Genomic DNA, 27,887 nt, shown 5'->3' with positions numbered 1-27,887 from the left:
TCCCAGAGGCAGAAAAAAAAAACCCACTTTAAATATATTCTCATCTTGTTGGGCTTTGAAATTCTCACAGGATGGTTTCACTAACACAACTTGGAAACAGGTGGCCAAGACTTCACCTGCATAGGCACTTTGCCCATTCACTATTCACACAAAAACCAAGAAGAAAGATGCCAGGCAAACCTTGGCAGATTTATGCATAGATCTAGCAGCCATCAAGCTATTCTTTGCTGCAGTCTGGGTGGTACTAAGTCGTAGATGTGGTCCTTGGGGACATGGTTGAGGGTTGTACTTGGAGATGGTGGTGGTCTCTTCCAGCCTTAACGATTCCATGATTCTGTGAGTGCAGGCAGAGAAGATTACTCACTAGGACACATGCACAAGGTGCAAATATCACTAGGGCATCAGCAACAGAACAGAAAGCAGTGAGAAGGTTGAGAGATTAACAGCGGTCTCTTCAAATCCTACCTGGAGATGAAGGAACGTGAGGCATAACCGCAATGGGAGAAAAGCTCTCATGGAGAAGAGCAGTAAGTAATCAGACCTTCCAGGGACGAGAGCCACATCCCACAGTTGCAAAAACAGCACATAATTTTGCATGCTGGGAACGGGAATACATGACAAAGTCCCTATACCTTAAAAGCCTACATACACAGTGACAGAGGAGTGCCCTGGGTGGGGAGGATTAGCTGCGTTCACGCACACACATGTGCAGGATGCCTTTCATCTCAGGGGTTATTTTCAAGCAGGAAGACAAACAGAGCCTTTTTGCAACACCTCTTCTCCCCCAGATGATCTTTAAAACACCCACACGTCATGCAACTCCAAAAATTGGTTTTCAGCATGCAGACACATCGCCACTGAAACAACAGTGCAATTAAAACCACTTGAAGGGAACAATTGGACATGCACACAGATTAATGCAGACATGGGCTGGATAACAGGTACAAGGGAGAACCAGGAACCCAAAATGCTTTCAGGGCAATGATTGCAATTCCCATTTCTCCTCTCAAATCAAGTTCTCCCAATGCTTCAGAAAGACTCTGATGTTCTTACATTTACTTTTAAGCAGCGTTCCTATTACCAGTGCTTGAACATGCAAAACCCCAAGGGCAGCAGGAGTAGCAGTAGGGCAGGACGATAAGCAGAGGAGATACAAATGGGAACAAACGTGACATCACTGCTGTTTTGCAGAGGTTCAGGTTGCAGTTTCGCTCGTGCAAAGCATTAGAACAACCAGCCTGAAACTTCCTCAAAAAAAAAAAAAAGAAAAAAGAAAATGAGTCATTTCTGGCTAGATACGTGCACATGCTACAAAAAAAAAAAAAAAAAAAAAAAAAAAAAAAGAACAAAATCTGTGAAATGCTGCCCCTACTTAAAAAATCAACTGGAAGTCCACTGAAGCAATGATCCCATTGGCAGGGGGTTGGAACTAGATGATCTTTGAGGTCCCTTCCAACCCAAGTCATTCTGTGATTCTATGGTATGAATATATTTTCTATCATTTTTACCCGTGCACTTGTCTTTGGATCATGTGGTGATCTGCTTTAGAGTTCACACTGACAATTTTTTTTTTTTTTTAAAGCTGCAATTAAGTCTCTGACCACAAAATCTCTTAGCAAAAATCATCTACAGATCTGAAGACAGACTGGAATTGTGCAGCAGGCACTTCTTTCTACCACACACTAAATTCAGCACTGCTTTTCCCTACAGAAAATCACCCGTGTGTGCACATATGTTTCAGGAAGTGATGTTACATTCCTCTCTGGGAGGACAGAGATGCTGAACTGCAAAGCCTGGTTTTGAACTGAGGACGTGAAACAGAAATGGGAACCAGAAATCCTAAGAATCAGAGAATGGCCAGGGTTGGAAGGGAGCTCAAGGACCACAAAGCTCCAACCCTCCACCACAGGCAGGGCCACCAACCTCCACATTTCACAGCAGCCCAGGCTGCCCAGGGCCCCATCCAACCTGGCCTTGAACACCTCCAGGGATGGACGGGGATCCACAGCCTCTCTGGGCAGCTGTTCCAGCACCTCACCACTCTCTGAGTAAAGAACTTCCCCCAAGAAATGTCCCCCTACTCCCAAAACCTCAATACAAATGGCCATCATGCAATGAGAAGTAGCTCAGACTGACTGCTGCCTTCTTTCCTTTCTGGAAGGAAAATAAATAAGCAGAAATATTACAATAATAATGAGACGTGCTGATGAACTGCAAAACTTGCACCTTAAAGCCTTCATGTTCACACAGAGATGTTGCCCCCATGCAACCCATTAGCCAACCCCACTCTGCCATCTCATGCTCTGCGTAAAGGGCCTCTCACACCAGACCCCATCTGACACTCTTCCATTTCACATTATATCATATCACAGAATGGCCTGGGTAGCAAAGGAGCACAGTGCTCACCCACTTCCAACCCCCTGCTGTGTGCAGGTCACCAACCAGCAGCCCAGGCTGCCCAGAGCCACATCCAGCCTGGCCTTGGATGCCTGCAGGGATGGGGCATCCACAGCCTCCTTGGGCAACCTGTTCCACTGCCTCACCACCCTCTGCATGAAAAACTTCCACCTCTACTTGCATAGAGTAAAACCACAACAGAACCCTCCTTCGACCACCCTGCAGCCTCACAGCAATGCTTGGATGCTGCTCCGGTTGCCAGGAATCCACTGTGCTCCATCTCCCTCCTCTCCTCCACCAGACCCATGTAACCATACTAGAGCCCACAGAGAAGTGCTGAGAAGAATTCTCTCCATCACGTTTGTAGACCAGTTACTTGCTCTTGTCACGCAAAAGAAAACCTACAGGAGAAGGTTTAAATCCTGACCAGGGAAAAAAAAAAATACAACCAGAATGAAGACATTGCCCCAAGCAATCGTTTCAGATTTTACATGCTGGGATCAGCCCTCGAGTCTGAGGAGGCTCCCAGAAGTGCTCTCAGAGGGCAAATACACATTAAAGCTCAATTATACATTTGGATTTATGTCTTCACCCTCTGTTTCAACGCAGCCTGAGGAACACACATGTACAGGAACAGCTCATTTAAAAAGCGGACCTGGGGAAAAAAAAAAAAAAAGCATGCATGTCATGCCGAGAAGTTGGGCAAAGAATGCAAATTCTGACCTACTTCTCCCTCCTCCTTGCTAGAGAGGCAGCTGCTACTGCTGCTCTGCTAGCATGATACGAGCAGGAGCCCTGCCAAACTGCTGCAGCAATGCCTCTTCCACGCGTAGGCTGACTTGTGCTGGTTCCTTGCAAGGCAGTGGGAATCATCTTTCTGAGACCACAACCACCTGGCCCAACAGAATCACACAGAATCAGAATTGCAGAGGTTGGAAGGGACCTCAAGAGATCATTGAGCCCAAATCCTGCTAACGCAGATCCCTACAAGAAGTCACAAAGGTGGGCATCCAGCTGGGTCTGGAATATCTCCACAGAAGAGACCCCACCATCCCTCTGTGCAGCCTGTGCCAGAGCTCCATCACCCTTACCGTAAAGAAAATGTTCTGCATGTTAATACAGAGCTTCCTATGTTCCAGTTTAACACCGTTGCTCCTTGTCCTATCACTACACACCACCAAGAAGAGCCTGGCCTCCTCCATTTGCTGCCCACCTCCCTTCAGATATCCATAAGCACTGATCAGATCCGCTCTCAGTCTTCTTTTCCCCAGGCTGAACAGACTCAGGTCTCTCAGTCTTTCCTCCTTCATCATCTTTGTGGCCTCCACTGGACTCCTTCCAGGAGATCCCTGTCTTTTCTGAACTGGGGAGCCCAGCACTGGACACAGTGTTGTAAATGTGGCCTCACCAGGGCAGAGCAGAAGGAAGGAGCACCTCCCTCACCCTGCTGGCCACGCTCCATCTCAGGAGGTTTAAATTTTCTATGTATGTGCAAAAGCAGAGTGGTCTTTAAAAGAAGCAACGAGAAGTCTTCCTCCCAAGCTATCCCATGCTCTTTTTTATAGGAGAAAGCCTTTCAGAGGAAGAAATTTGTCTCACACAGATCAGCACTGATAGAGTCAACCATCAGCTTAAGTTAGATGAGTCTCAGAGATGTCACTGCAAAATGTCTTCACTAAAGCAGCAAGCTGTTCCAGCACAAGGTGATATAGACTGAACGCAACCAAGAAGCAAGGGCTATTCGTCCTGCATCAACCAAAAATCCAGCTCGTTTTTGTCACCTCTTGCTTCATCCAGGGCACAGGATGCAGCTGACACTCAGCAGCCAGCTCAGCTACAAGCAAACAGCACTTGGTGCCACTAAAGCAGTGCTCAGGTAGAAACACCTGGCTTTCTTATCAGCTCCTGCAAATGCTATCATATATTATACACACTAAGCTCTTAATACAGGCTAAGGTATATTACTCAGTATGTCTCAAATCTCACGGTTGGTATAAGTGCCATTACAGACAGAGCAATAAAATCCTAGCTGTGCTGGCCAGCAAGCACCATTTCTGCCCAAAGCCTACTGCAAACTCTGATTATAGAGAAGGCTTTGTTCAGCCAGCCTCCTTCCTTTCCCTTGGGGAACATATATGTCAGAAGACCAATAAATGCTGGCAATTTATTATGTGGAAAGACAGCCCTGCTGAGAGTGAGAGAACTGAGGGCTGAGTTCATGATGGAAATGGCCACAGAGCCCCATGGCTGTAAGTCAGATTTGCTGACTGTTTATGCACGCGCAGGTATTTGCAGATGAAGGGACAAAGTAAAGAAGGATTATCAGCTTCACAGGAGAGTTGGATATGCAGACGTATTCTAGGTTTAAAGACTGTCTGGGGACGGTGTGGGAAGAAAATAGGGGAAAGAAGTCAATTTGTCAGGAATCGTTTCAATCTGAAGAGGCTGTTTGTCAGTCTTATTAAGACTGGTTTTATTCTGAGTGAAGGCAAATCATCCACCACAGTCCTTAGAGCTCATCCCTCATTAATTGATGCCACTACCTCGTCATCTCCAATATAATGACCCCGTTTAAACCAAAGAGTCACAAATGCTGTATTTGAGGTACTTCTAGCCACCCAAAGATCCAAGTTAACACTCTAGCAGGCAGAGGATTTTATCTCCTACTCATCACAAATTTTACAGTAAGGGTGATGAGGCACTGGCCCCATCCCTGGAGACATCTGAGGTCATAGGATGGGGCTCTGAGCACTGCAGGAGATGTGGGTGTCCCTGTGCACTGCAGGGAGTGGGATCAGATGGCCTTTAGGGGTCCCTTCCAACCCAAACCATTCCGTGAGTCTATGAGTCTATTAAAAATCAAGAGGAAGAGAGCTCTCAGCTCCAGGACGAAGAGTCACCAAGCATGCCAGACCCCTATGGCTTTCCAGATAGAATCATGAAATACCCCAAGTTGGCAGGGACACACGGAGATCAGCAAGCCTAAGCCCCAGCCCCACACAGCACCCCCAAACCCAACTCTATGTCAGAGCAGCCTCCCTGAGCTCCGGCAGCTCGGGGCCGTGCCCACCATCATGGGAGCTCTGCCATGCCCACCGACCAATGGGGCACAGCCTTTCCCTCACACCCTCTTGACTATCCCCTGACACAGCTCCATGCCATTCCCTGTGCTTCCCATGAGCAGCCATAGGGCCATGAGGAGCTGCAGGGCTGCCACGAGGCACCCCATCCCCAGCCTACTCAGCTCTGGGCCAAACAAACCAAGGCACCTCAGCTGCTCCTCACGCATTTTGCCTTCCAGACCCTTCTCCATCTTTGCAGTCCTCCTTTGGACACTAATAATTTTATGTCCTTCTTATACTGTGGCACCCAACCTGCACCCACCACTCAAGGTGCATCATGCAGAGCAAAGTGGGACAATCCCTTCCCTCAAGGGCATCAACAGCTCCTCTCCATTTAATCTCATTTGCAAATTTGCTTAGTTTATCTTAAATCCTGTATCCAAGTCATTGATGAAAACATTAAAGAGAACCATCCTAACGACAGGGAACAGATGTTAAAAAGAACTCCCAAAGTCTGCACCCATCTGCACCATTTCTACTGCAGCAGCATGGAGACTGTGAGCTTGGGAACACTTTACCACACACAGGTGTTTGATCTCAGCAGTCAAATGAACCAGCCAACTCCATTCAGATGTGGCAACTGCCACATCCTTGCAAAGAGCTGACAATTAGCAAATCATTCAAGATTTCTGGCAGGACACAGCTGCCCCTGCTTTCATGCACACCTATGCTGGTACAGGACCAAGGTCTCAGGGCAGCTCTGAGCAAGCCAGTGGCTGATGATATGCTCTAACCAGGGTCCAGATAGTCCCTTCCAAGGAGTCAAGCACCACATGAGCACCTTTGTTTCAGAGTTGTTTGACACAGTACCCCCATGGAGACCTTTCGCCATCAAATTTGGCACAATAAAGGTATCTAATTTGACATTCACATTCTTTGAATGTTCTTCTTGAACACAAGAAGACTAACTAATCTTCCTCACAGTAGGGGTGATGGAGCACTGGCACAGGTTGCCCAGAGAGGTGGTAGAGACTCTTCTATGGAGATATTCCAGACCCATCTGGATGCCCACTACTGTAAGGAACTGCATTAGCAAGGGTTGAACTCAATGGTCTCTTGAGGTCCTTTCCATCCCATGTGATTCTGTGTATGCACCTTTGGTTTGGAGGCAGATACTCAACACATAAAGAGTGACGTTAAGGGGAAGATGTGTGATGTAAGCAACCAAGAGTTTGGATGCAACACACATCACGTGGAGGATATGAGAGCACTGCAGATGGACAAGCGAAGCAGACGGCTGCAGTCTCTGTGGCCAGTCACATCATGAGAGAAGCAAATATGGATTGTTTTTGCTTCCAGCAAGATGGTGAGGGATCCACAGAGAGAAGCAGCAGAGACCGTAATATATCGTATCAGCTGCGACTGGTAAGGAACACAGCTTTTGTCATCAGCACTGCACTGTGTTTGTGAAAGGTTTTTCTGGGTCTGCTGGTTTGGAGTGGAAAGAAAGAGGGATTAGGAACAAAAAATGACTAGGGAAAAGCTTATCTGCAAAATTGTGCACTGAAATTATGCATTTTGGAGCCTCTTATAATAATAATAGAGACATAAATCAAGAGAAGAGCTTCAATCAGGCAGAGGAGCCTGGGTTTTTCTTCTTATTATTATTATGGATTTGGGTGTTTCACGCAAAGGAGATCTTCGCACAATCAAATAAAAGTGAGCATTTAACCTAATGATGAAAAAAGCTTTGAAACTGACCCAGAGAAGGGTTAACCCACCTGCAAATAGCACCAACACTTCCACAAGCAGCCCCCCACCTCCCCAGGCGAGGGCAGCCTCTCTGTATACACACACAGCTTTCTTGGTTCCAGTAGATTCCCAGACCAATTTAACTTTTGTTTTTGCCTTATACAGAAATACAAGCCTGACTAAAGTGAGTTGACCAAGTCACCCTGACCCAACTGCTCACTTCTACCCATACAAAACCCCATGCAAAGAAGAGCAGCCACAGTACGAACATCCGACGAATCCCAACACAATTGATTCTCCTGTTCCACCAAGCCAAAGCCCTCACTGCACATTGCTGAAACCAGATCAGCTTTTCTTACTCCAAACAATCTCTCCACCATGCCCAATTTACTGATTCAAGGTGGGAAAGGAAAAATAGCAGGATGTATCCCACGGGGTACATCTTCTGGCTGGCTTCCCAGAAACACAAGACAGTGTGTTTTTAGTTCCTTAGATCACCAGTCCCAATTATTGGGATCTGTAGGATTGGATGGACGTAGCCATGGGTCACAGGCATAAGGAAAAGCTTTTCCTGCCTCTGTGGTAACACAAAAGCTTGGCTGGATTTCTTCCTGCATGACTTCCTGCCTTTAGCAGCCCCCAGCACAGCTTCACATTAACTCCTGGACCACCTGCACACCCTCTCCCAGCCCCCACCACATCACTTACTGGCTGCACACTCTGCAGGGAGGACTCTCCCTTATCCCATATGTCTGCAGAGCGTCCACCAAAAAGGAACAATCTGTTTATTCCTTCACTGCAGAGTGGTAGAAACGTACCTTAAACAGGAACACAGCAGCACATCCATTCAAAACCACCAGTGAGGCAGGTAAGCCCGAGTCCATGCAGATCCCACTGCTCATTCTCCCTCACCCTCGGAGGAACAAAATGTTCCTCTAGGAGAGGCAGGGCAATGTTTTCCAGCAGGAAATCACACATGCAAGCTGTGCCACTTGCTGAACACAGCAGAGCTGGGTCACTTTGCCCTATTCTTGTCTAATCTGTTTTTTTTCCCCCTGGAATTAAAGATTCAAAGTTTTCAGCAGAAGATCAGAAAATCCACAGATCTCCAACTGAGGATTTCAGAAAATCCCACACCACCACCTACTGAACTCAAAAGGAGAGGGGTAGATGGTGCAAATCCAAGTTAGTCCATCCCCATCAGTCTCACAGGGCCAAACACTTGTTTCTTCTTTTTCTATATCACTCCAGCCTTTCTTCCAGCAATGTCCAGCAATCCAGATAACTTCTCAGCATGGAAATAATTAGCTTCTCAGCCATCCTCCCTCTTCTTCCCATTTCTCCAAGAAGGACCTGCGATCTTCTCTTCACCTTTTCTTGAAAAACTGTTAATCACAGAGTGATAGAAAGGCCTGGGTTGCAAAGGAGCACAGTGCTCATCCACTTCCAACCCCCTGCTGTGTGCAGGTCGCCAACCAGCAGCCCAGGCTGCCCAGAGCCACATCCAGCCTGGCCTTGGATGCCTGCAGGGATGGGGCATCCACAGCCTCCTTGGGCAACCTGTTCCACTGCCTCACCACCCTCTGCATGAAAAACTTCCTCCTCATATCCAACCTAAACCTCCCCTGGCCCACTTTAAACCATTCCCCTTGTTCCTATCACTGTCCACCCATGTAAACAGTCGTACCCCAGATGGGCTACTTTGGAGGCACTGTCCCAAAAACACAAGCTATCCACAACCAGAAGTGGTGGGTATTTAGATAAATGTCAATTCATGACACCTTTGCTCTTACAGCCCTAGCTGGTTTTGTAGTCCAAAACACCCCAGGGTCTTAAGAAGGAGCAAGTCACTCACACATGTACAAGGAAAGCACTGTTTTGCTCCTCACCACCTTTTCAGATTCAGAGTTAAAACGCTCTTTATACACAGCTTGGAGCAAGGTTAGAGAGAGCATATAGATTCCTTTTCACCTCACCAATCAATCAAAAGGAGAACGCAAGTCATACAAAACAGGTTTTAAACCTTCACAGCAAAATCATTTTTACAGCAGAAAAGACAGACCAGCTGCAAGAAGAGTAGCCAGTTGCATTTAGTGATGGCTGGGATTCCTGTGTGATGAAGGGAGCCCAGGGAAATCTCAGCTCCACGTTCCATGGTAGAAACACATGGAGACCTCAGATCACCCTCCCCATTTCCTGGTTTCCTACAGCTATCCCCATCCTTTTGTGAAGGACAGTAATTGCATCCTCTGAAGCTTGCATTAAACCAAGGAAAGCCTACAATTGTCTTCTGTTAGCAGCATTAATAAGAATGACATTCACCAAGAGATGGGGGGAAGGGAGAGGAAAGAAAAATCAATGCATAACAGGCATTTCCTGCTTTGCAAGGTTAATTGCTCCTGCAAGCTATTAACATCTTTCAGAACACAGCTATCTGCCAAATATTAGATTTTCAGTTACCCTGAGCTGTAATTAAGATCCTCAAGTCTCCACGAGTCAAAGAGGTTGTTGTGTTACCCACCTAGGTCTCAGGCTGGCTTCCCACGAGCAGCTTCAACACCCCGCAAAGCACAAAAACATTGTGTTCAAGGCTCTGCCTTTGCCAAGTTGTGTTGAAGCTGCCCCATGCGTCTGCGTGTTAAAAGAAGAACTTTCCTTCCAAGAAGGAGGAAGAAATTAAAGCACTGATTCATGAAGATGTTGATTTATATGCTGCTAACTCATGCTGGAAGTGGGAGGAGGATGAATTAGCTGACGGTCCAAGTTGACACATCTTTCTTGTTATCCTCCTGTCATCTCTGGGACAGGGAACCAACTGCAGCTCCAGACCAGCGTCTCCAGCTCTGCCAGTTGCAGTAATTAACCGCACAGATGTGATGTAAACAGTGCCCTCACCTCACCCAGAACTTGACATCAGACCTTCATGGCTCAGCCAATGCTCTGGGGACCTGGTCAGCTGCACAGCGTGGTTGTATGTGTGCCACCTCCTGCCAAGTATGTACGGCCTCTTCCCACCATCCTCTCACTTCAGGGAAGCAGATGACATTGAGCAAAGCACTGCATTTAGCATTTCATTTCTACCAGCATTTGCTTGCGATGCTAAGAGCTCATGGAGCTTCTACCACGAAGAACAAAGCAGGTCAAGGCTTCAGTTTGCCCAGAGAGGTGGTGGGTGCCCCATCCCTGCAGACACCCAAGGTCAGGCTGGATGGGCTCTGAGCACTGATGGAGCTGTGGGTGTCCCTGTTTATTGCAGGGAGTGAGACCAGAGATGACCTTTAGGGATCCCTTTCAACTCAAACCATTCTATGATTCTATGATTTCAAGCTGGATATTAAGAAAAGTTTTTTCTCCCACAGAGTGGTGGGGCGTTGGAATGGGCTGCCCAGGGAGGTGGTTGAGTCACCATCCTTGGAAGCGTTCAAGAAATGCTTAGATGTTGTACTAAGAGACGTGGTTTAGTGGGGAAATGGTGGTAGGTGGACAGTTAGACTGGATGATCTTGGAGGTCTTTTCCAACCTGAACGGTTCTATGATTCTACGATTCTTTGCTTCACGTCAGACCAAGCATCCAAGGAACACCCAAAGAAAGGCTGATTAATACTTCCCAAGACACCCCTGAACCAAAAACAGCCCAGGACATCCACACAGACCAATGGTTAACCCTTACCAAAAGCACCTCAACAAGATATTTTAACACTTCCAAGATTTCCTCTGCCACAAAGGCCCCACTGCTGTCACAAAGGAGTTTCTTTTAGCAACCAAGAACTCACCCAGCGATGGCCAACAAGGAGTGCCACAGTGTAACTAGAGACAGATAACGGCTGGCATCTTAATACATGTCACAGTGACCTTCTTGCTGCTCCAGAGAAATATACAAAGGCATAACAAGATAACAGAAATGCAAGTGCAACCGGGAATAAAGCAGTTATAAGCAGCCCTGATAAATATTCATTAACGTTTCTCTGCTGTAATCCTCCCGAGCATTTTTTATCCAAATGCCAGAGAGAGGAGGAGAGCTGATCCCACCAGCCCAGGAGGTGTCTGAGTGCTCGTTAGTAAAACCAACACGTGGCTCAGCAGACAAACACACCAAGCTTTTGCATCAAAGCAAGGGCGGAAGCAAACATCCTTCCATCTCCCAGAAAGTCTGCCCTCACGTCAGCTGTCCTCCCAGTACTGTGTATGCCATTTTAAGAACCTTCATACAGCCACGTTTTGTGCTAAAACAGAAGGCAAAAACAGTGAAAGAGCACATGAATCATAGCATGGTTTGGGTTGGAAGGGAGCTTTGAGATCATCCAGTTCCAACCACCCTGCAACTATAAACACTTTGCAGACTTTAAATAAATGTAGTGAGCTGGTGTTAATGAGAATTCAACATTAGCCTCTGGTTCTGAGAGCTCACTATTAGACGTGCAGTGCCAGATGCTATTCTCCAGCTCTTCCTCTTGAGCTGCATAAGAAAACTTTCCTGGCCCACAGAATCATGAAGGCTGGAAAAGAGCTCTGAGATCCCCAACCCATCCCCCAGCATCCCTCAATGCCACATCCCCACAGCTCTGGAACACCCCCAGGGATGGTGACCCCCCTTCCCTGGGCAGCTGTGCCACTGGTACATGCCATATGCAGTCCATACCCCAAATGCTCTGGGCCGTGCCACCACCGACCATGACAAAGGGATGGGAAAGGCACGTGGGATGAGCCTTGAAACCAGCAAAGCAAGCCTCTTTAACCAGCTCTTCCTTTCCAAAGCCTCCTCCAACAGTTTAAAATTTGTATTTCCTTCCTTACTTCCCCTCGCATACATCACAGCGTGAAACAAGCTAATAAACTCCCCCCAGGCCAAACACGACGGGCACAGATAAGGGCAGTCTGGTGTTTATCTCCTACAAAGCTGCCTATTATTAGCAAAACAGGCTCGACTCTACAAACAGTGCATTAGTGCAGATCAGCCAAAGCAGCACCGACAGCCGGGCCACGCTGCAGCTGTCACCTCTAAGGCACTGCGGAGAGCTGGGATGGCTTTGCGCAGCAGTGAAGGAACCCTCCACACTACAGACCTTGAGGCAGCTCTTCAGTATTTAGTTCAAAATGCAAATCTTAAAATAATCATTGTAAATAATACTGAAAGGCTTTCAAAGCAATTTTCAGCTCTGGAGAAACTTCTCTTTTCCCCTCCATGCTTTTGCAGGCAGCCTCATTCCGTCCGCCGCTAATCTCTGCTTAGACGCTCTGCTGACACCAAATTTGAGTAAGTATGGGGATTAAAGGGTGATGCAGACTGCCAAGGTCAGATTGAATGGGAGTTGAAGTCACCCGTGCAGCAGCAGCACACGCCTGCCCTGTCTATACCATCCCATCTCCTTGTCCCAAATGCTTTCTACAGCACAAAGCTGAGGCTGCTGCCACTGGATAGGGGATGGAGCCATAGAGACACAGCCCAAAACTCATTCCAGGAGGGAAAGAGCCTCCTGGACCCTTTGAAGCACGGTTCCACCAAGAGTGACAGGTCCTGCACCAGGAGCAGAGGTTGCCATGAAGCCAACCTGCGCGACTCCTTTGTGTGAGACACTGTGGAGACCAAGCTTAGACCTCCAAGTGGGGAATGCTCTTAAAAATAAATAATTATTTTAAAAATCAATCAGATGCATTGTTGAAAGAAGCAGCATTCAAGCACGGATTTAAATTATTACACAGCTAATACAGGAGGTCCCGTAAGCAACAAGTCCATTTGATGACGATGTCCTTAAGAATCATAGAATCAAAGAATTACTCAGGTTGGAAGGGACCTCAAGGATCATCAAGTCCAACCGCAGCATCACTTCTGTCCCTCTGCTCTTTTCCATGTCTGTGGATCAGCTCTGCATTGAAGCCTTGCTAGGAGTACCAAAACTGGGGTCCAAACTCTGAGGCAATTCAGCTAAGAAAAAAGGACACGAGAAGAGCAAACAACTTGTGCACAGTCAGCACATCCCGGCGCCTGAATCTTGTTTTCTTTTGAGGAACTGGGAAGGAAGGAAGTGGATCAGCACTTCAGAAAAACAACATTACTACAGCTGTAACTGTGAAGCGTTTCTGATTCAAAACAGGCTCTAGCAATGTAAGGGCTGCTGCAGATTGCACGGGAGCTTGTCTTGGAAACCTACTTGGGGGCAGCTCCGTGGGGAGCTCCAAAGCCACCTGGACATGGCACTGGCACCCTGCCCTGGGTATCCCTGATGGGTCAGGGTTGAGCCATAGGGACTCACAGGTGCCTCCAAGCTCAACGAGTCCATGATTCTTAGAGCAACTCTCTATTTCCTGCAAATGTCCTCATAGCTCAATTGCTTCACAGTATTTAAGTTTCCCTGTATCAGCATGCCCTCTGCGTTACCCACAATGCCCAAGTGAGCTCTCAGTACAAGAGAAAAGTCCTCTGTGCCATCTCTTGTCCCCATGAGACAGCATTAAGCACTTCTGACGAGGTCTATTTAAACACTGTCTAAAAATACATCTGGCTTTCAACCACTGCAGATGTAGGTACAGCCTCAACGACTATGATGCAGCAAGGACAGATGCTAAGGTACAGCTTAGACTGCAGGGCTTTATCCGTCAAGTCAGCAAACATTTCATAGAATCACAGAATGAATCATAGAATGGCCTGGGTTGAAAAGGACCTCAAAGATCATCTAGTTTCAGCCCCCCTGCTATGTGCAGGTCACCAACCAGCAGACCAAGCTGCCCAGAGCCACATCCAGCCTGGCCTTGAATGCCTGCAGGGAGGAATTTCCCAGCGATTCTCAGTCAACAGTCATTTCTGAGGATTGTTTGCAATTCCCACTCTCCTTACGTCCTTTAGATACCAAACAGCCCCCATTCCCACACGTGTGGGAGGGCACACCGGGATATCCATGGTCAGTCAGGCAAGCAGAGGAAAAACTAAAAATAAAAGTCCATCTTTGCATGAGCAAGTGTTAGATTTCTCTCCAGTATTCTTAGATTTAGACCAACATGTCTGTGGGCGAGATTTCTGCTGGGAGGCAATTTCCATTCCTACAGATGCAGAAGAACCTCGAGATTTTATCACCTCCCCACAGCCTTATCCCACGCAGTGCTTCTCCATCAGCATCTCCTCCAAGCAACATCTCACCATTCCCAAAAACCTGAGCACTTGATGCTGACCTTGGCCACAGCCTAGGACTTAAGAAGGGAATGCAAACAGAGGTAGGAAACCAGAGCAGTTCACACAATGGTCTCATCCAACTCTGTAGCTTGAAGTACTTTGATGTCTCCTTCACCACCCATATAGAAAATTAGGAAAGTCACATGAAAGCTAGGAAACAAATTCACACCCTCGTAACCTTCCATTTTGCTTCTTTAAAGAAATTACACTAGTCAAGTTTGGGTCATGTTCTGCCTTACCCAGACTACCCAAATTCCTCATTAGTGCCTTAGCACTGCTGATCCCCCTACTGTTATCCATGGGAGGAAGGAGGTATAAAAGAGCTAGTTTAAACTGCCAAGAAAAGATCATTATGAGATATCAGAATCCTGGAATCCTTAAAGTTGGAAAAGACCTCTCAGATCCACAAGTCCAACCCCAACCCATCCCACCATGCTCACTGACCATGTCCCTCAGTGCCACAATGGATGGTTCCACAAAGGCAGATTTAACATACACACAAAACCACCGCTCAGCCACATTTGTTGTTTAGTGGATTCTTACAGTAACAACGAAAGTCACTTCCTCCTCCCAGCCCCCATTTTTCGTTGGCTGCAGTGGTCCTGTGGGGGCTACTGGGAGATCAAAGTGATTTAGAAACAGTTCAACACCTTTGTAAGCCAGAAAATTTCCACCACGTGTGTTGGAATGGAGACCTGCTGTCAGATCCAAGCCAGATACAAACAAATTCCCCAAAAAGTTAGCCTCATCTCCCATGTTACTGCATGAAATGTTTTCTTTAGAGGACCACACTCGGGCAGAACAAACCAGTTTTGCAAGCTGCCACTCCAGAAAGTCCCCACTTCAGGTCAACACATACATTTGAGCTTTCCAAGAGAAGCTCCTATCCAAAGCCATTGTTATGGCAATGAGGAATCTCCTGAAGACAAGTTTCTGCAACAGAACTGAACGAAAAGCTCCATGCTCCTTCTCTGCTTTGGGGAAGGAAGCCTTTCAGCCACAGGACAGACAGCAGCCATCTGAGTTTGCATCCCAGCCCACCAGACAGCTTCAGATCCAGTCCTGCCAAGTGGAAAGTTTTCAGATGCTCATCAGCTTTGTACTCCAGAGAGACAACACCCTCTCCCCTTTACACCAGGAATTTTTTAGCAGGGAAGTGCAGGCATGCTCTTGCTTTTCAATTTGTTCTTCCTACTAAATTGCAACCCCAAGGCTGCCATTTGCTGGAAATGTTTATAGATCCACTTGCTGGAACACGTTTTGTAACTCTAGCATTCTATTGTTGCTCTGCAAACTGATGAATGAGAGCAGAGCACAAGCCATGGAATGCACAAGGTCAAGGGCTCTTGCTCCAAAACCTGAGCACAGAAGATAGACAAGCATCCCAGGACAGACCTAGGACGTGGACTGAAACCCAACTACATTGCTCCATTACATACAAGTGGAGGGTGAAAAGGTTATGCTCACTTCTGTCCATAAAAATTAATTATGTACCCAATGCAAGAAGGTACTGCCCAAGGGAACAAGTTGCGCAGGCAAGGTTTTAAATGTCAACCCAGGGTTTTTCTGAGCTTCTTGCCTATTCTCAAATTACAGCTTTCCATTAGAGCATCTCAGACAGGCTTGGACTGTTAATAACAGTGTTTACAGTGGGTGGTGGCCTTATCAACAGGATGAATGTGTTCTGGCTGCATGCCCCATTCCACCAAAGCATGACATAATCCCTTAAAACGTTATCAAGAACTGCTGTTGCTTAATTAGACCACGTGATTTCCACCTAACAGGAGAGGGCAATGCCCACGAGTTCACTGCCACGTTTCCCGGTGCAAAGCCTATCACTAAACATTCACACCAGCCAGCTTTGCTCTTCCTCCACGGCGCATATCTCCAGCAGCTCCCTGCAGGAAGCTCTTCTGATAAATGCTGAATAGACCTGGAAATTCTTATCTGCTCTGTAACGACGTCTGGGGAATATACTGGAAACAAAATAAGTAGGTCATACTTAAGCAACTGCATAATCAGGTGGTTCCTTATGTCCTTAAGCCCGTAATATCCAAAGGCTTATCATTTCTGCTCCATGAATTGCTCAAGTCCAATCCACACACGCATGGCAGAGGCTTAGTGTATAAGTGAGCATCTTTCTCACACTGTTCTGCCAAGGCCTGATTTGCAACTGCTTTTCCTTGGGAAAAACCATCCTCTTGGAGAACAAGTACAGTTTTAGCAGTAGCATTCAAAGCAAGTCTGCTAGTTTTGGTACAGAGCATTGAGGAAGTTCAGAAGAAAAGAGAAAACCTCGTTCCTGGAGGTGTTAAGGAAATGTTTAGATGTTGTATTAAGGGACGTGGTTTAGTGGGGAAATGGTGGTGGTCGGTGGACGGTTGGGCTGGATGATCTTGGAGGTCTTTTCCAACCCTGGTGATTCTACGAGTCTATGAAAAGATCTGCAAGGCTTTAGCATCTCACCAAATTTTGCACAAAATCCTGGCTGGTCTGAGATAAACATCTCCTCCACTCAACTCTTCTCCCCCTGATGCAAAGGAAGAGGCAGGTGCCCTATTATCTTTAGTCACATAGGTGCTCAGACCCACTCTCTGGTTTGGCCTCTCCTCCTTTGAGAACCTTGATCTGATCCAGGATAAGAGGATGCAAGGCTCAACAGGAGGAAGTAAGGCATTCTTGGGAGGCATTCTTGGGCACTGCAGTTGCAAGAAAAAAAGATTTTTTTAATTAAAATCAACGGTTGCTCCCCCAGTATGAGTACATTTGAAAGGCCTTCAGAATAGAGTGATCACAAAAAGACCAGGTCTTCATTAAGGAAGAAAGCAGTGCTCCAGAGAGAAGGCTACATCAACCTGAGGGAAGAAATCAGGTGGGGCCATGAGGCCCATTACTCTTTGTAATTCCGTATTTGCAACTACTCCGATAATTAACAGCTTCAGGGCCCACCAGTTCTCCCCATCAGTGCTAAAACAGCTGTTTCTGTGGATCTGTGATGTGCACTTTCTGTCTGGATCCCTAGAGCAGAACAAAGGAAAGTGAAGCAGAGCCTGAAGTTGAGCCCATACGTCATCAGGAGAGCGCTTCCCACGATGGGGAGGAAGGGGAAGGAAGAGGCTCAGCTGCACAGGGAACAATTGCTCCAAGAAGGGGAAACAACATTGTTTGAGATATTTAACAAAATAGCATGTAAACCAACCGTCCGACCCCACTCCTCAAGCAAAACAAAAGGAAAACCCCAAAGGCTTTGGGAAGGCTTACACCACTGGTGCTGCATGCCCGCTCTGCACCAGAAGGGAAGAGAAGCTGCTTTGTTTGATTTTTCCAGGCGGTGTTACCAGCATTCTTCCCCAGGAAGGAAACCTTCCACGTTCCCCTTCCCCTCCAATTTGCAAAGGCTGAACCTGGCTCGTTTTTCCACCTCCCCAGTGAAACAGGCAAAGGGACAACAGGGCTGTGCTTTCATTAAGCAGGGTTGAGGGCATCATTTCCTTCTTCCCAAAAGAGAAGATCCCCCAAGAACACCTATATTGGCAGAAGAAATGTGGCCATGCACACCCCACTTATCAACAGTCAAATTCATTTCTCCCCTCTCAGATAATCCAAGTCCCCCTGCAGTAACGTAATCACAGCTGAATTTTATTTCACTTAAACCTTCCTGAAATAACTGTGGTCCTTTGAGGTAGTTTTTCCTCTCATCTAAAGCTCTGCAGAAATTAAATCCTATTAGCACGTAGCAGTCATGCAATAACCACTTCCTTTTTTTTACTGACACTGTCCCAAAAGCCTTAGCATACCTTTTTCCTTCAAACACAAGAAATTCAAGACATCTGAAGCCTCAAAGCACTTTCATGCGTACAGCATTTAATGCTCATCCCACCAAAGCCACCCTGCCTTTCACCACTACCACCAATAACAACCCACTGTGGGATTTCAGCCCTCTGCCACCTCAGCCTCCAGGGCTTCACCATGTAGGACCATTCCTGGTCCCCCAAAATACAGATCAGCACACACACAACTGAATTGATTCGTCTCCATCTGAACTAACAGCTGTATCTGATTATCAAGGAAACAAGGTTCCAATGATGACTGACAGAGGCAAAACACGCTTGGACTTTCATTGACCTTAAGTGCTGTAAGAGTCTCCAAGCACTTTCTTCCACCTGCTCTTTTAGTGCTGGACACATCACGTTTTTGCACCTCTTTCCAAAATAAACTGGACACATCTGCATCTGCTTATTGTTCATACATCCCACAGTCTTCAAGCATTTTCCTACAAATATCCCTGCATCTGCCAACACCACCACTGCAATATCAGGTCTGACACCACTCCTTCCTCTGTAAGCCCTTCTTCAAAGTTCCTATAGACACGCTGGAAATAAACTCTCCAACAAGTAGAGGACAGAACTAATATGGTTGAAAAAGCTCTGAGATTATCAAGTCCAGCTGTCAAGCCATCCTTCCATGGGAGAACTGGCAATCTTGCACAAGGTCTGTCCAAGCAGCTCTCTGAACCTCCAGCACTATCCTACAGTCCTGCCAATGGAAAGAAATGCTACTAGTTAACATAAATAATCTTTTCTCTAAACCAAGATAAATTCCTTCTTCATTTTCCCCAGTTTTCCAGGATTTCAGCTTAAAACTGGAACTACAAGAGGCTGCTCTGCGTGATTTCCTTCCATTACCTCTTAAATTGGTGACCACCATACAGCTGCCCAAGGTGTTTCACAGCCAGAGGAAGGTGGTATGGCAATTTGATCTCAGAAGATAAGAAGGGCAACAAAACCACTCACTGGCTCACATGTGGTGCAGTATTAAGGTGGTATTTTAAGACAGGAGACTCACAACCATGAGATCTCCCTCCTCACCCCAGTTTCCAGCAGGGGTTTTGTTTATGAGCTATCTCTGTACTCCACACACAGTCCAAACACAGGGGATGCTCAGAGTCCACAACTCCAAGAAAGTTTTGTGGCAAGGGTGACTTCTAGAACTTAAGCTGTAGCAACCAGCTTCTCATACACACACAGCCACTCCATAGGTATCAACTTATAGAGACATACAGCCCAAATTTGAAAACCAGTCAAGTTTCCGAAATTTTTACCAATTTATTTTCAATCTGTAGCTTTTTGTTGGCATCTCCACAAAGCCAGGCCCCTCGTCTCCACAGAATGCTTTCAGAGTAAATGCTAAGGGAAGAAGTGTGCAATTCAACTCTGATATCTGCTTTCCAAGGCCATTTTCTTGTCTGGAAGTTTGAGGGATAACGAACCCTAACAAGCACCAGAGGAAGTAACTTTGGGAGATAGAAGTTTTTAAAAGCCACATAGTTTCTGCCCGTTATCCATCCCCATCCAAAACATCTTTTAGGCTTCATTGAATCCATTACAAATTTACTTTTTCCAATGAAAGTACAGATGCCATTTGATCTAAAGATTAGAATCACGTTTCCTTCCTCTAAAGCAAAAGTCAAACATTAGCAAGGACTACTGAAGTTAACCTTTAATTACTGTTTAGGAGAGGCCCCAACTTGCTGAGGCAGGTGGCCAGAATTTAATGTTGTAACACATTAGGGGCATTTAAGAGAGGGCTATGCATGGTAGCCATAGTGGAGTCTTCCCTTTATTCCACCCTCCACAACCATCTTCAACTGGAGTCCAGCAAGGCAGCCGTGGACTGCAGAGACCCGAGTGCTCAGCACAGGTAGGGACCATTTTCATAGAATCACAGAATATTCCACGTTGGAAGAAACCCGTAAGTTTCTTATGGGTCATAAGGCTCAGTGATCCCAACTCCTGGCTTCACACAGGATCAGTGTTTTGAAGGTCATTAGCTACAAAGTTAGCTTGCCACGTGGAGGCCTAAAACCCAACTTGGTGAGCAGCCCTACCCAACGTAGCAGGGGAAAAACATCACGGGGCCACATTCATCTTTTCCACACAGGCACGTGCAATGAACCCAGAAGCTCTTCAACAATTTAAGGACCAGCTACTGGAGCCCAGGAGCCATAAAAAGCCTGAACCTGCCAGGAGACTCAACACCCCCAAGATTCTGTGTTTCTTCCCAAAGGGGATGGAAAAGCTAACGCAGAAGTTCCTGTTCCTTTGGAAATGCTCCTTGATCTGCAGCACCAAGCAGATTATTTATTTATTTCAGGGCCATGGCACAGTCAAGTGGATGGAACGCAACTCTCCAACCGCGACCCAAAGCACTGTGCACCGCCATCCTGGCACAAAGCTGAGACCTCTGAAGACCACTGGAGAGCTGGACGTGACAGTCACCTGCAAAATCCAGCTCTGATCCTTCCACAAGGTCAACTTTGGCGCATCAAACATTGAAAAGAAAGGCAGAAAGGGGAAAATGGGGGAGAGGTTGCACGCATTTGGCTGAGAGACGGAGCACCCCAGCACCTCCTTGTACAAAATGCTGGACAGCGAGGAGGAAGGTGCCAAACTACTTGTGAAAAACAAAAAGCAGGTATGCCACATGAAGTTTGTTCCACTTCTGTGCTCATTCATAAATAGACAGCTGGCTTAGCGCTGCATGTGAACATCACTAGTGACAGGCAAAGAACAAGACTCTTACAGCTCTGATCCCTTAGATTTCACTCCACGCTGGTTGTGACATCCCATCTCCAAGAGAAGCCTTCAGCTGCAAGATCTGTTCCCAGGCTGCAGTTCAGGGAGATGCTTCACGATGCTCTGACAGCACCTTCCTGAGCATACAGAGAGACAAGTGCAGCTTGCTGCTGATAGCCAACCTCTCAAGTGTGGCAACAAACCAGTCTGTGTGCCAGGCATCGCTCTCCAAGCTCAATTCCCACTTGTCAGCAAGTGGTTGTGGTGGAGTCATACCTTCCCACCTCCTGTGCATTAAAATAGAGTTATTCCAGGATCATCATCGACACCAACCCAAATTCCATCTGTTTCCACCAAAGTAAAGATTGCTCTGAGGTCACATTGCTGAGGACCTGTGACATTGCTGCACAGGGAATGGAGGGATGCGTGGGGCCAAAGTTAGCAACTGGGTTTGCTCGTGGTTGACTCTGATCCAGGTGCAAGGCAACAGCATTGTGCTATCTGAGCACCGAAATCAATGCAGCAAGCACAGCATCAGTAAATGGCAGTTTCACCATCATTGCCAATGGACAAGAATCCAGCTTCTCTGCAGTTCAGTTCACTGCATGTTTATTTTTTTAGCTATTAAAAATATGGAGCCCTTCCTCCTGGTGCTATGGTGCACAGAAAATATTCAGGATGTGAAAAGCTGGCAAAAAACACAGCAGCATTGATTTTTGTCCCTGTAAGAACGGGATTATAAAACTGAAACCCTGTCCAGAGCCTCCAAAGCAGATAGGCTGCATAAATGTAGCAGCAAGCTAGAGGAACACAGAGAGGTGAACAGCAGGAAAGCAGAAATGCAGGCAAGAAATAAGAGGTGTGATTTTCTTTGGCAATATAATTATGAGCGATCAAGCTATTGGATGACAAATCCATCTGTGTTGTGTAAATAGAGGCAACCAAGCCAGAACTAGCACCAGGAGGGCACTGACTTACTGCAGTCATTGCACCTAGTGACAGTTTGGATGCAGTCACCGTTGCAGTCAGTGGACAGGAACAGGACCAGCAAGACTGAAATGCTCACAAACATCTCCCAAAGCTGCGTTTGGTCAGGCAGGTGCTGCATGGGAGGCTTTGTTGTGGTTTTCACAAGGAATGAGATACTGACATTACTAACCATGATTCCAGCAAACATCCCATTGAGGTGTCCCCCCACCCATCCATGTTTTGATTTGGGTGTGTACAGCTCAAGTTATGGTTGTAGATGGGTAAGCATCCACAAAGGTTGGCATTTCCCACAGGGATAACAGGGAGGGGAAATCTTTCTTCAACAGGTAATAAGCAGTAAAGTCAGCATAAAGGGACAAGGAAAATAACTGCACCCATGCAGCCATTGCCTGGGACACTGAAGGGTCGTATGAAAATTCCAGACCTTATTCAGCACACATGGAGAAGTCAAAGATGCCAGTCTGCCAACAGCACAGCCACCACCAGGCTCATGCTTTCAGAGTCATGAGTATTTTGAGAGAAGCCCTGCGTCTTCTCAGCCCAGAGCCATCCCTCCAACAGAGAGCCAGTTCCCTTCTCCAAGGGCTGCAGGATCAGGAGAAAACGGAGAATAACTCTGGATACAACCATTGCTTGGGCAGCCTGCACTTATTCCACACTGGATATCAAGAACAATTTCCTTTCCAAAGAGTGGTAATGCACTGGCACAGCTGCCCAGGGAGTGGTGGGGTCCCCATCCCTGGAGATGTTAAGGAAGCATGGAGATGTGGCACTGGGGGACACGATCAGTGGGCATGCTGAGGGTAGGTTGGGGTCGGACCTGCGGATCTTGGAGGTTTTTTCCAACAATAGAGATGCTGTGATTTTGTGTCTGGATGCCACGTGGAGTTCGAAGCCATCAAGTGATGAGCATCTCATGCCACATCAGGATCAGTCTCAGACCCACAGCCCAAACCATGCTGTGTACCAACCCGGAGGCAGCTCCCAGACTGGTCCAGGTTTGACCCTGAACAGGCATCACTCTTGGATCTAGTAAAAATCCTTCCAAAAAGAGGAGATTGCCTTGCTCTCCCTGGCCTGTGTGAAGACCACTAAGCTGCCACAGGTACTTCACAGAAGAGATTTGGAGTTATTTTACAGCTGCTCAACTACATCAAGTGTACACAAGAACGTACACCTAAATAAAGGCACCAAAAACTCTTGCTCTGTCCTGGAGCAGATATAGTTTTTGTTCTTTTGTTCCAGCTAGATGAAGCATTTTAGGGATTCTGAATACATCCTCACCAGCCCCACCTGCATGTCAGTATTTCACAGCAATGTGTGCTGTGCTGCTCTGCTTATGCCATGGGAATCTCTCCAGGTTATCAGCTCAGCAAAAACTGGACTTGACAAGGTTGGTCAGGGTAAGGAGCAGCCTCGATCTCTCTTGATTAAATCAGCTTTCACTTCGTTGTGTGTTTTACCTTATAACAGCTCATAAGCTGTCCTAAAAAGGCTTGTGTTTATCTTGAGAAATGCCTTTTTCCAGCAACGTGGGGAGAAAAACTGTCTCTCCAAAGCAACCCCCGTGCTGGTCCCACCTGCACAGAGGTGTTTCTTGGTGTGAACGAGGCAGCTGCCACCACAGCAGCGATGTTTTACAACCTGAGAACACCGGTGGAAAGCTGAGCCTGCGACATGGGGCAGGTGCTATTTCCATATTGAATGCAAGGAACCAACACACTCCCTAATGCCCTCCTCCCAGAGCACCCCACAGAGCCTAAAGCAGGCTGGTGGGGCAGAGGCAGAGACAGGCTCAGCTGTCAGATACTTCTGCTCCATGTGAACATCTCCTGGGGAAAAGCAGTTAAGCACAGCTTACAGACATGTAATCACACCCCTAGGACTGGGCTTTCACTCCCACCCCAGCTGATCCACGGTTGCTGGGAGAGAAACCTCCAAATCAGAGCTCACTGGGTTTGAAGACCACTGTTACGTTTCCAGTTCAACCCCAGAGTACCAAAAAATACAGATCCATTGGAATGAAAAGCAGTAATCCTCACATAACAGTGTCTAGATGCAAAACACTGCACAGTGAGCATCCCACAAGGTCACATCATGGCCTCCATGTCCCTACCACAGCAGCAGGAAAGCTTCCCCTTTATCACCTTCATGCCCCACTGGCTCCAAAGATGCTCCTCGCACTCAGACTGTTGGCACACACAAGGATAAAGGCAGCAGAGCCCTTCGCCGAGGGACAGCCCCCACAGAGCTCCCTGCTATTTTTGGCAAGCTGCATCCAAAGCTGGAAGTATTTTTGGCGTTGAGTTCCATCCATCAACGTGCAAAAAAGAAAATGACAAATTAAGTGTTTGGCATTTGCTTATTGCACATTGGACAAAGACCACTAGGAAGGGAAGGTGAAGGATGGAAATTGTTCCAGATTCCCTTTTCCAATCCCATCTCCACTCATCCCACTCTGTTTTTAGTGGCAATGGTCCTCCAGGGGCCCTCTGTCACTGCTCATGTTAAAATGACATTATCATAGAGTCATACAACGGGATGGGTCGAAAAGGACCATAAACAATCATCTAGTTTCAACCCTCCTGTTATGTGCAGGGTCACCAACCAGCAGCCCAGGCTGCCCAGAGCCACATCCAGCCTGGCCTTGGATGCCTCCAGGGATGGGGCACCCATAAATGCTGAGGTAGTAACTGAGCGATGCCTATCTACTCAGCCTGAAAGCCAGGCATAGAGTCCAGTCTCCTGCACAGACCCTCACAATCCTCAACTCTTGCCATCCCCCACAAGAAATCCCATCCTTCAGACACGCCCCACCACATTCCTGCAGGCATCGCATGCCCCATCTGTCCCAGCCCATCACCAAGATGGATTCCCACCGAGTTTCCTCCCTGCTGATGCCATCCCTGCCCTTCCATGGCACTGCAGAACTACCACCTTCAAATTCTCCTATTCTCTCTTCGACAATATTGTTTGCCCACAACACTTTGGGATAGAGATAGAAGGATAACAATTTAAATCACAGCTTCACCACAGACTCAATAGTGGAGGTTGTCAGGTAGATTGCATTTAATTCCGTCAAGGATTGAGACGCTCAAAGTGGAAGCAGTGTGGTTGAGGGTGGCATTTATGCACCCCAATAGCACATTTGCAGTTCTGCCCTCTCTAGGCTGTAGCTCTATTCTGCCAGAGGGGCTGCGACCCTCCCAGAACACTCTGACCACATCGTTGGAGCTGTATGTCCACATTTGTTAGAGCAGACACCTGAGAAGCTGAGTTTACCAGCTTGAATCAACGGTGCCACAGCAGGAGCAGGCTGAGTAATCAATCCACCTGTGGAGTCACTTCCTAGGAACAAGACTCTTCCCTTGATCGATGGCTGCTTTACAGCTTCTTTGTGCTTCTTCACTGGGTGAATGTATGAAAGCCCTGCAAAAACACTCCTGAGATATCAGGGATCCAAACAGGTGGCTTCTACCATCAACTCCAGTCTTCAAAGAGGGAAATATTGAGGACATGCACGATCCTTACACTGCCTCACCAACCCACCCTGAGGTTGCAGCGTGTCCTCTATTCTGCAGACACACTTGTCTCCTTCACCAAAACCACGGAGGAGGTGGGTGTAAAGCATACGGAGGAGTCCCACTTATCTTTCCTTCAGAGCTGCCATCACAGCATCAATCCAAGACTTGCATCTACCTTGCACTACGAGGACAACCAACAGATGAAGTGTTTCATAATTTAAAACACGGGATGAACAGCTCTGTGCTCCAATGTTCCCAGAATCAGGACGCAGATGGCAAAATTAAAGCTAACGCTCTTCTCTTTCCTCTTGGACTCAGAGCAAATACTTGCCCTGAAACTCACATCGACTGCTCACTCGTGCAACTCCACACAAAGACCTGTTTCAAGTTTACACCATTCTTTAGTCACCCACAACTGAAAATAACTGGCCACAGGATAGCACTGACAGGAATTAAAAGAGGAGCACCCTTCCTGTCCCCATCTCTCACGGGGAGCGAGAGAACCATGAGCCTCGCAAGGAGCATCAGCTACACCTGGAGAAGAGTGAAGATACAGCCTGCATAAGACTGTAATGAAGTGAATCTTACAGAAAAACAGTATGGAGACAAAGGCATCTCTTGTTTCTAAAGGAACATCACTGTTGAGAGTTGCTGCTTTAAGCTTAAGAAAAGCCCACTGAGGCACCCGAGGGGATAAATAAGTGATCTCTGATGCTTTGCTTTGCCAAGCCAGCGTCATCTCCTCTGGAGGAGGAACCAAGGCACAGACCTGAAGGCTCTGCCCAGAACTATATCCTAGCACATCAGGCTGTCTGCTCATGCCAGAAACAGTCCCAGATTTTCTGTCCAAGTGTGTAGGGATCTGGGATTGCAGGAAAAAGCCTGAAGCAATTTCCTTGCAGTTTGCTGTTTTCCCAGCTCATCTCTCCTTCATCCTGTGAGAGATGTTGTGACAGTGCTTTCAACATCATCCTCACACAGCAAGACTTCTCCTGACAGAGATGCTGAACCGGAGTGGTAGGACATGAGCTTTCAGTCTGCCTCTACCATCTGTGCTTGAATTGCAAAGCAGAAAGGCCTGGCTATCTTGGGGTGGTGAGGAAAACCAGGGACCCTTAAAGTCCATTGGATCCCACTCCCTGCAATGCACAGGGACACCCACAGCTCCATCGGTGCTCAGAGCCCCATCCCCTGACCTTGAATGTCTCCAGGAACGGGACACCCACCACCACTCTAGTGGCTTAAAGTCTCAGGACAGGAAAATGAATTGAATAAAGCCCTCATGTTTCATGGCAAGGACAGGATGTATTACTCCTGGGACACAAAGCTTTCCCCACATGCAGTCAGCTGCCACCTTCCCAAGTCTCTCACCTGGCATTGAGCCTTGGGGAAAACCCAATCTCTATATACCCTCTTAGACATCCACAGCACAATTTATTTCAACACTCAGCCCTTTGCTGTTGTATTTATTTTTTAACAGCAGCAACGCTGCCTCAGCCCAATGCTCCCTCTCAACAGCTCTGCTGTTTAACAAGCATTAAAGTTGATGGTGCATGAGACATAACGTGGTTTTACTCACAGCCCTGTCCATGAGCTGGCTCGGTAGAGCTCTCAGCCACAAGTGTTTCAGCCAGTATTTTTTTGGAAGGAAAGGCATGAGATAAAATCAGCCCGAGGCAATCAAATACATGGGACCCATCACCAAAAATGGTGAGTTTGGGAGCACAATGCTCTACCACAGCAATGTGCTTCGGGGTGGCCAGAAAGAAGTCAGCAGCGGTTGAGCCAAGCCCACAAGAAGGTGATTTGAAACCCAACTCTTGGTCAAGCACTTGGACATCCCCCACATACAAAAGCACTCTGTCAAGAGCTTTCCTCTCCTATAAACATTCCATAAATCTTCATAAGTAATCAGTCTTGGAGGAAAGAAAAAAGTGGAACAAAAATGCCACAACAGGAACAAAAAATTGTGCTGAGATTCAGACCTGATGCCAACACGTGGAAGGTTCAAGGGCAGATAGTAGACAGTAATTCAAGATTTTGATGCCTTCTTCTACCACTTGTTCACCTCCTCTTCCCTGCAGACCTAGCGCCAGGCTCCACCTCTGCTGTGTTTCACCTCCAACTTGAAGCAGAGAATTTCCTCTCAAAATACAAAATGGTTTGGGGTTCCAGTTAGCAGCTCCCAAGGTGAAAAGAAGCACCACTCACTGCAGCCACCTTCCCACAGAGCAAGAGGCTGTTTGTGTTTAAATTCTGGAGGTGGAAAACAAGAGAAATTTCACAGAGAAGCTGCCTCAAGTGGAAGGTCTTTGAGGTTTAATAAATGACAATAGATATTTCTTATGCCCAGCTCCACAACACTGAGTCAGTTCACATAAAGCTGTTAGCATAGCCATCAGATGGCTTTGCTATCTGGTCC

At 47.1% G+C, this 27,887-nt stretch overlaps 1 protein-coding gene across 4 annotated transcripts in view; it reads right to left on the bottom strand.

Annotated features, from left to right (window-relative positions):
- GDPD5 (glycerophosphodiester phosphodiesterase domain containing 5) overlaps nt 1-27,887 on the bottom strand; it is a 157,954-nt gene that overhangs the window by 119,673 nt on the left and 10,394 nt on the right. The window contains exon 1 of one of the 4 annotated variants that reach the window (XM_085216659.1): nt 8,030-8,051. The exons of the other annotated variants lie outside the window; for them this stretch is intronic. The gene's annotated coding sequence lies outside the window, so the exon portion shown is untranslated. Of the gene's footprint in view, nt 1-8,029; nt 8,052-27,887 lie in introns of those variants that run through there. 4 annotated transcript variants of the gene reach the window in all.

The sequence above is a fragment of the Meleagris gallopavo genome, chromosome 1 (assembly GCF_905368555.1).
Source record: "Meleagris gallopavo chromosome 1, MGAL_WU_HG_1.1, whole genome shotgun sequence".
In the NCBI taxonomy this organism is placed as follows: domain Eukaryota; kingdom Metazoa; phylum Chordata; class Aves; order Galliformes; family Phasianidae; genus Meleagris; species Meleagris gallopavo.
Note: the sequence above shows the minus strand (reverse complement) of the source record. Positions and strands in the feature narration are given on the sequence as shown.